Source organism: Sus scrofa, chromosome 7 (genome assembly GCF_000003025.6).
Source record: "Sus scrofa isolate TJ Tabasco breed Duroc chromosome 7, Sscrofa11.1, whole genome shotgun sequence".
Classification (NCBI taxonomy): Eukaryota; Metazoa; Chordata; class Mammalia; order Artiodactyla; family Suidae; genus Sus; species Sus scrofa.
In genome coordinates, this window is record NC_010449.5 from 43,684,264 (window position 1) to 43,699,170 (window position 14,907).

The window sequence follows — 14,907 nt, forward strand, 5'->3', positions numbered from 1 at the left end:
GACATAGATGTCGGTCAGAGCTCAAGACTAAAAGTAAAACTAATTATTCTTTACAGGGAAAAACGGGTGTCATGGAGAACACAATTTCTTTAACTATTAACAGCAGTAAATCCAAGAGCTGATAAAAGAGTCTGGAATAAACACGTCACGTATTTCTTGGAGTTCCTGACTAGTATCCATGAGGATGTGAATTCGATCCCTGGCCTTGCTCAGTGGGTTAAGGATCCGGTGTGGCCATGAGCTTGGTGAAGGCTGCAGATGCTGCTCGGATCTGACGTTGCTGTGGCTGTGGTGCAGGCTGGCAACCGTAGCGCCAATTGGACCCCTAGCCTGGGAACTTCCATATGCTGCACGTGTGTGCGGCCCTAAAAAGACAAAAAACAAAAACAAAAAAACTGAATATGTTTCTTCACCTGTAAAATGAGGGTTTTGAGTTAGGTGTAGTGGAAGTTCCTTCCAGAGATCACTGCTTATGTTTCCAAGCCTTTTTGTTTTTTGTTTTTCAAAATATAATGCAAGGAAGTGTTGAGAAAAATTGAGCTTAAAACACTGTGACTATGCATGTATTATTTTTTATTTCTTTTAACTCTTGTTCCAGATATGAGTGATGTTTTTCATTTTATTTATTTATTTATTTTTTTTGTCTTTTTGCCATTTCTTGGGCTGCTCCCGCGGCATATGAAGGTTCCCAGGCTAGGGGTCTAATCGGAGCTGTAGCCACCAGCCTACGCCAGAGCCACAGCAACGCAGGATCCGAGCCGCGTCTGCGACCTACACCACAGCTCACAGCAACGCCGGATTGTTAACCCACTGAGCAAGGGCAGGGACCGAACCCGCAACCTCATGGTTCCTAGTCGGATTCGTTAACCACTGCGCCACGACGGGAACTCCGATGTTTTTCATTTTAAAGTAGAAGAGGTGGATACATGTAACATTTTCTTGTGTATTAGCATGTAACATTTCTTTGTGGATACATACCTCTGTGTGTTTGTGTGTGTGTGTGTATGTGTGTGTGTGAAAATTCAGGAGAATGGGTTGTGCTTGCTATCTCCCTGCATCTTCATTATCAGTAGGTAAAGAAAGTCTGTCTTTTGCATGGCTGCTGTTGACCTATCACTGGATGGGTCTCTGGAGCGAATGACAAGCCGTTGTCTGCCGAAGAGGAAAGATGACAAACTGCTGAGGGTGAAGTTTTGCTAAGACCCTTTTTTTTTTTTTTTTTTTTTTTTTGTCTTTCTTTTGTCTTTGTTGTTGTTGTTGTTGTTGCTATTTCTTGGGCCGCTCCTGCGGCATATGGAGGTTCCCAGGCTAGGGGTTGAATCGGAGCTGTAGCCACCGGCCTACACCAGAGCCACAGCAACGTGGGATCCGAGCCGCGTCTGCAACCTACACCACAGCTCACGGCAACGCCGGATCTTTAACCCACTGAGCAAGGGCAGGGACCGAACCCGCCACCTCATGGTTCCTAGTCGGATTCGTTAACCACTGTGCCACGACGGGAACTCCCGCTAAGACCCTTTTGTAGAAGTGGAGAACTCATGTCATGTTCTTAGAAATCCAGACAATTATAGATTATGTTCATGGACATCATGGATTTCAAAATTTAATGGGAAGCTCTTTTTTATATTTCCCCACCTTGCCCTCCTCAAGAATTTCTAAGCCAAACACTGGTATTTACACCTGTTAAAGCAAGGCTTTTCTGGCTGGAGTGAAGTGACTTTGCCATTGTCGCTCTGCTTCATTTTTCAAATTCCTGTGGCTCTGCCCCAGCCTCAGCCACAAGGAATCTTCAAGAATTCCCTAAGAAAATGTCCCTTCAATGCCTAATGTCCTCCAGCCAATGGGAAGCTGGGGGAGGACAGGCTCCCTGCTCTTCTCACTCTTCCAAATTTTTGAAGTTTAGTGCCACATGGGAAAACACCCAAACCTTAGCTCTGGCCTAAGACAAGGCCAAATCTCTCCAGAATTTTCAAGTTACCTTTTTCAAGTAAGATGTCTTACCCACTAAGAGCATGAAAGCTTCCTTCCTGATAAGCTTCCTGGTAAGAGTTAAGGAAGTGCCCAGGGTTAAAGATGTCTGGTGTTTCCGCCTGTGTTTGACCCTGAAGTACAGAGGTCAGCAGAGGGATGACCTCAGTGCCCTAGGAATAAAAGTGTTATTAGTGACAGAGATGAAACTCCTTCCCAAAAGGTGGTTCTTTAAAGATGTAGGGTGACCGAGGTTGGCAGTTCTTTAGAAGTGGCGTTGTTCTAGAAGGATGAGAATTGGAGGGGGAGGAGTTGGGGCTTGAGAGTGGAATATTCATGTACTCAACCAAATTTGCATTCAGTACCTGTGAGAAAAACACAAACCTTGGATTCAGAACTGGGAACAAATTCTTACTCAGTCACGTATTGGCTTTGTGTTAATAGCATGTTATTTAACTTTTGATAAGCTCCAGTTTCTAAATTTGTATAATAGCAGATAAATAGTCCTCATGTGGTGACTGTGAACCTACCCGGTGGGTTTAGGACTCAACCTGTGAAGGTTTGTTTTTTTATCTCCAGGGACTGTAACAGTGGGCAAACTATATTTAGCAAGCCCATCAAAACAAATCCTCAGAAATAAGCTACCCATGGAGTTCCCCTTCGTGGCTCAGTGGTTAACGAATCCGACTAGGAACCATGAAGTTGCGGGTTCAATCCCTGGCCTTGCCTAGTGGGTTAAGGATCCGGCGTTGCCATGAGCTGTGGTGTAGGTCACATATGTCGTTTGGATCCTGCATTGCTGTGGCTCTGGTGTAGGCTGGTGGCTACAGCTCCGATTAGATCCCTAGCCTGGGAACCTCTATATGCTGTGGGTGCGGCCCTTAGAGAAGGCAGAAAGACCAAAAAAAAAAAAAAAAAAAAAAAAAAAGGCTACCCTACTTCCATAGCTTGCTACCTACGCTGAAACAACCTGGGGCTGGCTGTCAGAGGAAGTAATTTTAATTGTGATATAGGAAAGAGTATCCTGAAAACGAAATGCTAAACTAAGATGATAATAAAAACCAAAGCTTGCCCTGAAATTGAGGGCAATGCTCATTACTGATTGCTTGGTTCATCACTCTCCTCTTGCAGATAGCTTTGGCATGTCGTCTCGTCGTTGTGGTTAGCTGTTTTATTACAGGAATCAGTGTAGTTTTCCAGTGACAAAAAGCAGTTAACTGCTTTAAAGTGTTTTGTGGAAAAACAGTCACCCATTCATTTATTCACTCATTCATTTGTTTATATGCCTGAGCATCGTACATGGACTTTCTCCTCCTTATAACAGCTGTGCTAGATTATTTCTCTTTCACAAAGAAAAGACTGGGGCTCAGGGAAGTAGCCTGGGGACTGTCAGCTGCCTTATCATGGTAAGGCTCTTCCCCACACAGTGCTCTCCCTAGCTGACACTGGGTCCATAACATAACTGGAACTAAAACCCTGCCATTATGACTTCCTTGTGGTCTTTTTTTTTTTTTTTTTTTGCCTTTTAGGGCCACAACGGTGGCATGTGGAGGTTCCCAGGCTAGGGGTTGAATTGGAGCTACAGCTCCCGTCCTATGCCACAGCCACAGCAATGTGGAATCCGAGCCCTGTCTGCCACTGACACCACAGCTCACCGCAAAGCCGGATCCCCAACCTACTGAGCAAGGCCAGGGATTGAACCCGAATCCTCATGGATACTAGTCGGATTTGTTTCTGCTATGCCACAACGGGAACTCCTTCGTGGTCTTTTTTTAAATTTTTTATTTTTTGTTGTTGTTCTTTATCTTTTTGGTTTTTCTTTTTCTGTTCTTTTTCTTGTGGTCTTTTTCTTTTTTTTTTTTTTTAATTGACGTTGGTTGTATTTGCTTTCCCATTTCAGTTGCTAAGCTCATTACTTTGCTGCTCCAAAGAAGGGCAGAGAGCCCTTGTTCCCGGTGGATACTCAAGGGAGGGGGTCCAGGTAACCCGTGGTGGCCCATGGCTTCCTGCAGAGGTTGGCCCAGAAGCAGGGAACAGACTATCAAGGCAAAGAACAGGTGCTGGGGGCCCACCACCGTCTGTTCCAACACCTGCCTTCAGTTTAGTTTTAGCAAAGATCTCCTGACCTCCTTGGTGGACCGTCAAAGCACAAGGCTGCTTCTGGAGGTCAGAATCCCGGGAGGCAGTGGGCCTGGGTGTGTTTCTGTGTGGATGGAAGTGAGGCCAGAAGGGGCTGCTCAGAGGAGGCCAGGGCTGGGAACACAGGGCCCTCGAAGGTGATGGGCCTTACCTGGAATCTGCTCCCTTACACACCAACCTTCCTGAACAATCTAACCCCAACTTCCTCAACTATAGCATAAAAGATAATAATGCCTGGAGTTCCTGTCGTGGTGCAGTCCGACTAGGAACCATGAGGTTGTGGGTTTGATCCCCAGCCTTGCTCAGTGGGTTAACGGTCCGGCATTGCTGTGGGCTGTGGTGTAGGTTGCAGACACGTCTCGGATCCTGCATTGCTGTGGCTGTGGTGTAGGCCGGCACCTAGAGCTCCGATTGGACCCCTAGCTTGGGAACCTCCATATGCTGCAGGTGTGGCGCTAAAAAACAAAGGACAAAAAAAAAAAAAGATAATAATACCTTTTTATAAAGTTGCACAGATCAAATATCACCTGTAAGTAGGTGCAAATATTCTGTGACTTTGCTTGGACAGTAGGGCGGGGGATGGGGAGGGAGGACAAGAGGAAGGGAGGAGGGAGGGGTTAGAGGGAGGGAGGAGGGAAGAGACTGACAGTTCACCCATCTCAGTGCTTCTGTGATTTTGAGCAGCATGTTGATGTTTTTTTCCCTCCCCGCTTTCCACTCTGCTTATACCCTCACCTTGGGAATATAGTAATTTTTAAATATAGTATTTGTGGTGGTTGCATGGGCTAGGCCTGTGGGCAGGATATCCGCAAATCTCTGCACTTGATGAATGACAGCATCCGTGTAGGGCATCTGAGGTCGGTGTGCAGTTCGAGGCTGGGTGGACCCCATGACTCTGATGATCTCCTCATGGACCTTTGCTGGATAAAGTGAAGAGCAGGTAGATTCCGGGGTGGGAAAGGGTGTTGGAACAGTCTTCCCCATTTTCTTTCTTTTTTCTTTTTTTTTGTCTTTTTAGGGCTGAACTTGCAGCATATGGAGGTTCCCAGGCTAGGGGTCAAATTGGAGCTGCAGCTGCCAGTGTACGCCAGAGCCACAGCAATGCGGGATCAGAGCTGCGTCTGTGATCTACACCACAGCTCACAGCAAAGCCGATCCTTAACCCACTGAATGAGGCCAGGGATGGAACCTGTGTTCTCATGGGTACCAGTCGGTTTTATTACCACTGAGCCACGACGGGAACTTCCCCCATTTTCTTTAGACGTGAAAGTGAACCCAAGTGCTAAGTTCTGACTCATATTCCCTGCCCCCACCCCCTTGCTTCCACGCCCCCAGGCCTCTGGGGACCTGCGTGTAGTGATGCCTTCAGACCATATGAAGATGCTTTGCAAAAATCTACTTTCTTAGATCATGGGAAAACTAAAGGGGAGTTCTCTCGTGGCTCAGTGGGTTAAGGACCTGGTGTTGTCACTGCTGTGGGACCAGTTCGATCTCTGGCCTGGGAACATGCTGTAGGCAAGGCCAAAAAAATAAAAATAAAAAAATTAAGCCAGGTAACTTTTACATGCCATGGGTACTGCCAATAATAATAATGATGATGGTGATGATGATAAAAGTTAAAAAAAGAAAGCTAGGGAGTTCCCATCATGGTGCAGCAGAAACGTACACGACTAGTATCCATGAGGATGCAGGTTCGATCCCTGGTCTTGCTCAATGGGTTAAGGATCTGGCGTAACCGTGAACTGTGGTGTAGGTCACACACGGGCTCGGATCTGATGTTGCTGTGGCTGTGGTGTATGCTGGCAGTAGCTGCTCTGATTCAGCCCCTAGCCTGGGAACTTCCTTATGCCATGGGTGCAGCTCTAAAAAGCAATAAATTAAAAAAAATAAAATAAAATAATAAAAAAAGAAGGCTGAAGGTACATAACTAGTGGGAGAGGTGAAAGATGACCAGGATAGTAAGAATTTACTAAAAACCATATAATGAACTATTTATTGGTTCACAGTCTTTGCATCATAAGATACTTGATGCAGTGATCTGTGCTGGGAAAATTATCAGATAGCTTAACCAAGCAGACCTGTCACATTCTGATACTCAGAACGTTCTAGAAAGCATACATTTTTGAAGTGGCAATTGTCTAGTACATACTTTTTCATGGTCTCTGGAATAATCAGAGGAAGTAAAAGTGAATAGATAAGATAGTTACTGCAATTCTATGCCTCCCAATGAGTTTCACATTTTCACCAGTCAAAGTTAAGAGTCTCAGGAACTGGGGGTCTTGATGGTCAAACCGTTTTCCAAATAACACGGACACAATGACGTTAGCAACGGAAGCATTCATTACCGTTGTGACCTCAAAGGGCTTTCCTGCAAGAGAATTCATTAATCGGATCAGGAGTACAGGTGCCCCTGTTTTTCAAACGTTTCCCTTATGCCACTTCGCTTTCACACAAGACCCACGTTAGTACTTGTTTTCGCAAACCAAAAGAAATCCAGAGAGGATTTTCGCTTTTTCAAAAAAAGGCAAAGAGCAAAAATACCGTTCAGTGTTTTGTACAGTTTTGCTTTTTTTGCAGTAAGCTCTTATAGAGGCAGTTTGCACCTGGATTAGTGAGGGGGGCGCCACCAAGTGTCTTCCCCAGGAACTACACTCAGCATCTCAGCGTCAAGCCACCATAACTTTGAACTATCTGTGAGCATCCGTGCTTTAATCTCCACTTACTCTGTGCATCTCTTATAGAGATGAACCCCAAGGTATTTGCTTCTTAATTACGCTATTTTCTTTTACGAAAGGGTTCATAGGAGAGCTTTACTTTTGGGTAGTAGGAGACACCTGTATTTACCTACACAATATTAAACCAGTTTCGGTCTGATTGAGACACTGTCAAGTAACGATTTGATAGAGGAAAGGGGTTATTGGGGACCATACCTTGTAATGAGAGGTGAGACTAGACTGGGCCTTGAAAAAGACTCAGGGTTTGGTTGAAATGTTGCTACAAGGAAAAATGAAAGCCTGTGTCCAAGGAAATCTGCATTTGATTCAAAGAAATTAAATTGTGCAGGTGACAGGCTTTCAGGTGTGTGCCTATGTGCGTAAGGAGGTATTAGTGCATGATAGCTGGGAAAATATTTCCATCGACCAGGCTGCATTCAAGTTTAAAAGTGTAAAATAGGACATCTAGATGATTAAATAATTCTACCTTTTTCCCTCCTTTTTCTTTTTTAGGGCCACATCGGTGGCAAACGGAAGTTCCCAGGCTAGGGGTTGAATTGGAGCTGCAACTGCTGGCCTGCACCATAGCCACAGCAACAGCAACAGCAATGCGGGATCCCAGCAGTCTGCAAGCTACACCCCAGCTCACGGCAACTCCGGATCCTTAACGCACTGAACATGGCCAGGGATCAAACCTGTATCTTCATGGATCCTAGCCGGGTTCATTACCCCTGAGCCACGACTGGAACTCCTAAATAATTCTACTTTAAAGAACTTCATCCAGAGCAATTCCTTGTTTTAGCCTCTTCCGCTGCTGGGTTCTGTTTTTGTCAGTATCACTGAAGCCTATTCAGATGATTAAACTTGTATCGGTGGGTGGGCATTTATTTTTAAGTGAAGAGTGTTCTTGTTGCTAAGATTCACTCTTCACATCATCACCTACCTGAAATGTGGAGCTAAAAGGGAAGGTCTTGTAGAGGATGTGTTTTCTTCTTCATATACAAATGAAAGGCTGTATGGGACGCTGTGTACACAAAGACCTAAGAAATGAACGTTTCTTAGGAGCTTAATGTCAGAGAAGAAAGGGTCATTTTTTTTCTTTTTTTTTTGTCTTTTTGCCTTTTTCTAGGGCCGCTCCCGTGGCATATGGACTTCCCAGGCCAGGGGTCTAATGGGAGCTGTAGCTGCTGGCCTACGCCAGAGCCACAGCAACTCGGTATCCGAGCCGCGTCTGTGATCTACACACAACTCATGGCAACGCCAGATCCTTAACCCACTGAGCAAGGCCAGGGATCAAACCTGCAACCTCATGGATCCTAGTCGGATTCGTTAACCACTGAGCCATGACGGGAACTCCAAGAGTCATTTTTCTATATGCATGTTTTTCAAACTGCTAAGAGCCTCTCCTTCGAAATGTACTGACTGGGTCTGCTAAGTTAGCACATGGGTTCCCCCAAACTTCCGTTTCTCCCCTGCATTCATCTCCAGGTTGTCTGCCTTTGACCTTTTCTCTTCAGATTCATTTCTGCATCAGTGAAAACTGTATTCAAATGAACTCATTTTTAGCAGGGAATGAGCTCGATTTATTAAGGAAATGAGAAAACTCTTGCCATGAAAATGAGCTTTTGGATTATACATCCCACAAATTGATAAAAGTAATGTGGAATTAACTCAACATTAAAGGTATCAGAAATGTACCTGTTATTGAGAAAACTTTTCCAGATTAAAGGAGGCAAAAGAGATGTGACAGCTGAATGTGGTGTGTGAGCCTGGATTTATTTAGGTCCTTAGTAGGGACAGTGGTGAAATCTGAATAAATTCTGCAGCTTAGTCAATAACTTCATGTCAATGTTAATTTCCTGGTTTTTGAAAATGGCACTTTGGTTATGGAAGAGAATGTTTTTGCTTATTTTAAGGAAACCCATTGAAGTATTTAAGAATAAAGGGATATTGCAAAATATCTCAAACAGTTCAGAAAAAGAGAAAACGAATGTGGCATTTTGACATTTGGGGGAATTTTGGAGAAGGCTAGAAGGATATTGGGTATTATTTGTGTAGTGCTGGAATTTTCCTACAAGTCTGCATTGTGTCAAGATAAGTTATTAAACAGATACCTTTTGTTGACCTCTTTCTCATGAAAAAAAAAAAAAAAGATGTGGTTTTAGTCATCCTACGTACCTCTGTGAGACTCAAATTTCTGTATGAGATGCTGGCATTCCTCTAGAATCGTGTCTTCCAGGACCCTCTTGCTCATCCCTAAGTTCTGTAAGGTGGTCAAGCTGAATTTTCTCATAATTTTCCAAGTGTCACCATGAGAGAAGACAATTCTTTACAATGAGGAAAGTGTTTTAAAATTACTTTCTCAAAGTGGTTAAAATCTAGTTTGTGAGGACACATAAACACAAAGAGGCTGAATTCCCTCTGTTGAAAGTAAGGGAAGAAACTTTCTTTTTCTCAGGGCATTTACTTCAGAAGATTTTAAAAGCACTTTCTCCTCTCTTTGAGTCGTATTTACAACACCTCGAAAACTAGGTAGGTCTCAGGAGTTCCCATTGTGGCTTAGTGGTAACAAACCTGACTAGGATCCACGAGGATGTGGGTTTGATCCCCGGCCTCGTTCAGTGGGTTAAGGATCCAGTGTTGCCATGAGCTGTGGTGTGGGTCACAGATGTGGCTCCGATCCTGTGTGGCTGTGCCTGTGGCTGTGGCCGGTGGCTGTCGCTTCCATTTGACCCCTAGCCTGGGAACTTCTATGTACTGAAGGAGCAGCCATTTAAAAAGGAAAAGAAAAGAAAAGAAATCTAGGTAGGTAGGTCTTTTGTCCTAGGTTTTAGGACCTAAGAGGGTCTTTCTCAGGGACCTGGGTGCCATCTCTGGAATATAAACCTCAAGGGAGAGACTTCCAGTTTCTGTGGAGCAATGGGAACCTTACTTCGGGGAGTTGCCTGGCTCCAAGTTGCAAAACTACCTCCTGTTCTAAAGATGGGAGAAATTTAATTTTCCTTTACATAGAGACAACTAATACAGAGATAACCGATTACCAAATAAAACTAAGAAGAACTATGTGTGATGTTAACAGCAAGACAACAGAGACAGAGCTTCCTTGCCTGCCCGCTTGCAAGTGTCCTATCCTAATAAATCTATTTCTTGCCTATCAAACAGACAAAAAACAAGACAACAGACCCCAAAGGATTATGTTAAGCCCCAAGTCACTAACCTGAGCGTTAACTTTATTACAGTCTGGGCTCTCCCAGAACAGGAATCTTAAAACCAGTTAATCAGGAATCACCTGATCAGCAGTTAGGTAATCTGTTTGATAGACCCATGCCTGCCATCTGCTAAAGGAAAGTGTCTTTAAAATTACTAGTATAACTTCCTTGTTCCCTCTCCCTTCGGACTATAAAAGTCTTTCACTTTGCACAACTCCTTGGAGCTCCTTTCTAGCTGCTAAAATGGATGCTGCCTGATTTAAATTGATTTTTGCTCAAATAAACTCAAGATTTTTAATATGCCTCTGTTTATCTTTTAACAGTGTCAGATGATACTGTCAAATCCTGTTACTTGAGGACTAGTTATTGTTTATCTTAGCATATTTGTAATGAATTGTATCTGTTTGATTACATAAAACAGTGAGGAGTACTGTAAGCAGAGTTCCGGTGATGGCTCAGTGGAAACAAATCTGACTAGCATCCATGAAGATGCAGGTTTGATCCCTTGCCTTTCTCAGTGGGTTAAGGATCTGGTATTGTCATGAGCTGTGGTTTAGGTCACAGACACGGCTTGGATCTGGCATTGCTGTGGCTGTGGTATAGGCCAGCAGCTGCAGCTCTGATTCTACCCCTAGCCTGGGAAACTCCATGTGCCATGGGTGCCGCACTAAAAATACAAAAAAAAAAAGGTGAGATTTCTTTCTTTTGCAATTTCTTGGCAGATTACATGATGCACATCACATTCTGGTTTAATGCTATTCAATAATAAAGTTGTTTCTTTATCGCTTTTGTAGAGAGAAAGATTTCTGGATTTGGAGATTTCGTTTTTAATTATATTTCTCGAACATATTAAATAACCAGGTTTTAAGTATATGTTATGTGCTTACATCATGATGGGGTTAAGGGGTTGAACAATAGAAAACAAGTACCTTTTGTCAGGGAAAATATACACTAACTAGTAGACACAAAACCACCCAAATAAAAAGTTACAGTCGGAGTTCTCTTGTGGCACAGTGGGTTAAGTATATGGTGTTGTCACTGCAGTGGCTTAGGTTGATGTTGTGTCGTGGGTTCAATATCTGGCCTAGGAACTTCCACATGCCATGGGCGAGGCCCCCCCCCAAAAAAAACCTCAGAAAGTCACAACCAAGGATCTGTGTTCGTGTTACACATACATAATTTGTATATAGCACCACACTAGTGCTAATTTCTAGAGACACCTCTAGCATATACTAGGTGTTCAATGGATATTTATCGACTAAACAGATATGTGAATTTGTGTATGACTAAAGGAAATAATGCTACACATAAGATTGAACCTGCACCGCAGCAGCAACGCAAGCCACAGTAGTGACAATGCCAGATCCTTAACCTGCTGAGCCACCAGGGAACTCAAGACTGTGATCTCTTTAAACTGGTGTCCTCTGTTCCATTCACCTGTGTATTTCCTTGGCATCGTACTTTTCAGCTAGTAGCTGGCTATTAATTATTCATTTAATAGAAGTAATTATCATGTATAATGAGGATAAAACTATAAATCATAAATTTTTTCCTGTTAATCCTCTTTGTGTGATTTACATATTGAAGGAGGAAAAATTACATCACGGTAGTTCCCATTGTGGCTCAGCAGTAAGGAACCCGACTAATATCCATGAGGACTCAGGTTTGATCCTTGGCCTCGCTCAGTGGATTAAGGATCTGGTGCTACTGCCAGCTGTGGTGTAGTTCCCAGATGTCACTTGGATCTGGTGTTGCTGTGGCTGTGGTGTATGTCGGCAGCTGCAGCTTTGATTCAACCTGTAGCCTAGGAACTTCCATATGCTGCACCTGCGGCTCTTAAAAAAAAGAAAACAGAAAAATTACGTCATGAAAGGAATGATGCAAGAGAATGCAGTGAATGAACTGAATAATTTTACCCACAGAGATATAGCTTAAGTTTAAAGTTCATTACCTTTTCCTTCAAAAAGTCTTTCAAATACAGGTACTGGAGATCGTTCCCCAAGTTGATCCCTATAATTAACCAGGGCATCTTTCAGCGTTTCGTATCCAGAGAGGACCGTCACCTTCTTTGTCCCCATTTGGATGCTGTAAATGGAGCCATAGTTCTGGGAGCGCTTAGGTGTATAAGAAAAAGAGAAGCAACTAAAACATTGTGTGATAATAAAAAGTGAACCTTTCATAATTTAACTTCGACAAACTAACCAGTTTTATGATCTTATGAAATGAGAATGCTTGGACCAGGTTACAAGGATACTCCTGGTTTCTAACTTTCATGTACTAGTTTCATACTTGTATCATTTCATTCTTGTACACTTATAAGGATGCGAGTATCCTTATAAATTAAGGGAGCCTTAAATACTGTGGTCTTCAATAGACTGTCCTCTTTGTTTTTGTTGTTTGAAGCCCCAATGCGATTTCTATCTTTATTTCATTTTAGTAGAAAACAAATATTTACGTTATGAAAGAAAAATCCACCATCCGCTTTCACTATCGGGTAATTAATGTTCTTAGATAAGAATATGTAGATTAACTTGAATTGGAAAGATAATAAGGGCACTGTGGCACCAGTATGATGCAGAGTCTTAAACACTGGAATTGTTTCTAGCTTTAACCATAAAATCGCGTCTCATGCTCCATTCTGTTTCATATTTCATAGTAACTGTGCTCTGACATTATGAAATTGATGCATCATTTCTCCCTAATGTATTTTCGTTGAGTCTCAGAAGATGCCCATTCAGGGCTCTAGAGAGACAAAATATTTTCTGACTACCATGCTGACTACCTGGTCACCATATTCATACCCTATCCTTTGTGGGGTGCTATGACCATAATAAGCCCAATTAGTTCTGCCTTTTGTTTTGTTTTGTTTTGTTTTCTTCTTTTGTTTTCTTTCCTTCTCTTCTCTTTTTCTTTCTTTCTTTTTTTAATGACTGCACCAGGCTAAGAAAGTTCTCAGGCTAGGGGTCATATCAGAGCTGCAGCTGCTGGCCTATGCCACAGCCACAATGCCCCCAGATCTGAGCCGCATCTGGAACCTACACCACAGCTTGGGGCAATGCTGGATCCTTAACGCACTGAGCGGGGCCAGGGATGGAAGCTGAATCCTCATGGATTACTATACTGGGAGCCGAGCCACAACAGGAACTCCAGTTCTGCATTTTCTATGTGACCTTTCCGACTATAAAAAAGTTCCATTTTCTTTGATAATTAAAAAAATAATAAGAGCCAACATTTATTGCCTCCTAACTATTCCCAGCACCATTTTCTCCTTCAGGGCACCTTACTTAAGGAAAGTTGATATTATCATTATCTTTGTGCTATAGGCAAGGTGCTGTGGCCAAGAAGTCACACAGCTAGTAAGCGGCAATGCTCAGCAAGGGATACATATTGAAACTTGCTGGAGACAGAACCTGTGGGGCTAAGCCAGCTAAGGTTCAGGTAGGAAATGCAATGGGGACTTCTAGTGTTCCTTTCTTTAAGAAACTTGACCTTAGAAAACAACACCAGAACTGCGACAGGATGTGCACAAGGGCTGAACAATTAGATAGTATCACTAAGATTAACTTTACAGGGAAAGTGAACATTAAAATAGGACTTTGAGGCTGTGAGGACAGAGTTCAGGTGGGAACCACTGTGTGTTAAGAGGATATGGCATGATGATCATTGTACAGCTACTAATGTAATAAATTCATTGAGTAATTAAAAAAAAAGAGGATATGGCATGTTTCAGGCAAAGAACAAAAATTAGACAGGAAAGTCTGAGAAAAACAATGGTGGGCAGAGGTGAGAGCGAAGTGGGGAGAAGACGTTTCATATGTGAAATGAGCACAGACCAGTAGTAGAGAGGCGGAAATGGAGAAAAAATGAACAGCTAAGTCGTAAAGCGATTAGGCTGGTTAATATGTAAGCAGAGGACAGATATTAACCTTGAGGAATAGTATTGAGGAAACACACAAAAGGGATTTGGGCACAGAAAATTAGAGGAAGGACTTTATTTGCAGAACTGTTTCTTCAGAGGAATTAACCTTTGCGTTATGTGACCTTTGAACGTCGGAGAAAAAGCCGTAAAGTAGTTTCAGAAGATCAGAAAACTTAACTCCTGGCTTTTTGGTTACTAAAAAGTCAATTGTTTTGCGTCACATTTACATGTAAAATTGAGATGAAAACATTATCCCTAGTTTCCTCATAGGTTGGTTGTAAGTAAGTGGAGAGTCAGTGGAATTTTTGCAGCTGTTTGTAAAGTAAAAATTGCAATACAAATATAAAGTGTTATTATGATGATGATGTTGCCCATTGAGGTAAAATACTCATCTTCTTTTCATTATATCCCCCTTTAGAATTTCCAAACTAGAAAGTTATAGAATATAGCAGAACTCAATTGCAATTATCTGCGCTTTAGAACTTAACAAATTGAAATTTACAGCCAAATGCCAACTATAAATTCCCTTCCTTCCTTCCTTCCATCTTACCCCACGATCAAGAGCTATAAAATCTTTGAAGTGGAAATTAGAGAAAATTGGTCTAGCCCTCAAATTTTACAGATGAGGAAACAGAGGCTAACTTATTTCTTTTGTGTGTGTGTGTGTGTGTGTGTTTTAGTCCCACACTTGTGGCATGTGGAAGTTCCCAGGCTAGGGGTCGAATCAGAGCTACAGCTGCTGGCTTACGCCACAGCCACAGCATCGTGGGATCTGAGCCACGTCTGCGAACTACACCACAGCTCACGGCAATGCCAGCTCCTTAACCCACTGAGTGAGGCCAGGGATCGAACCCACATCCTCATGGTTCCTATTCCTGTTCGTTAACCACTGAGCCACGAAGGGAACTCCTAACTTACTTCTTTCATAAATTCACACAGGAAAATTCTGGGTCTCAGT